This window comes from Octopus bimaculoides, chromosome 7 (genome assembly GCF_001194135.2).
Source record: "Octopus bimaculoides isolate UCB-OBI-ISO-001 chromosome 7, ASM119413v2, whole genome shotgun sequence".
Taxonomy (NCBI): Eukaryota; Metazoa; Mollusca; class Cephalopoda; order Octopoda; family Octopodidae; genus Octopus; species Octopus bimaculoides.
The window spans coordinates 62,905,926-62,906,410 of record NC_068987.1 but is presented as its reverse complement, the minus strand read 5'-3'; positions in this window follow the sequence as shown (position 1 = coordinate 62,906,410).

The window sequence follows — 485 nt, the reverse complement described above, 5'->3', positions numbered from 1 at the left end:
TGTGCAGGTGGCACGTAAAAAACACCATTTGAGCATGGCCATTGCCAGTAACGTCAAACTGGCCCTCGTGCAAGTGGCACATAAAAAGCACCCACTAAACTCTTGGAGTGGTTAGCGTTAGGAAGGGCATCCAGCTGTAGAAACTCTGCCAGATCAGATTGGAGTCTGGTGTAGCCATCTGGTTCACCAGTCCCCAGTCCAATCGTCCAACCCATGCTAGCACGGAAAGCGGACGTTAAATGATGAGGATGATGATGATATATATACATATGCATAAGAAATTAATTGCGTAAAAGTCAATATGAAGAGTATCCAATGAGAGTTCAATATAACTAAATATTTCAATTACATGTACTTATCACACTACTAATAGTTTTCTGTACATACATACGTTCATCAGGCATCAGTTGCACTATACTCCCAAACCATTATTATGTATGTATATGTATATATATGTATGTATATGTATATAGATGCATATATAT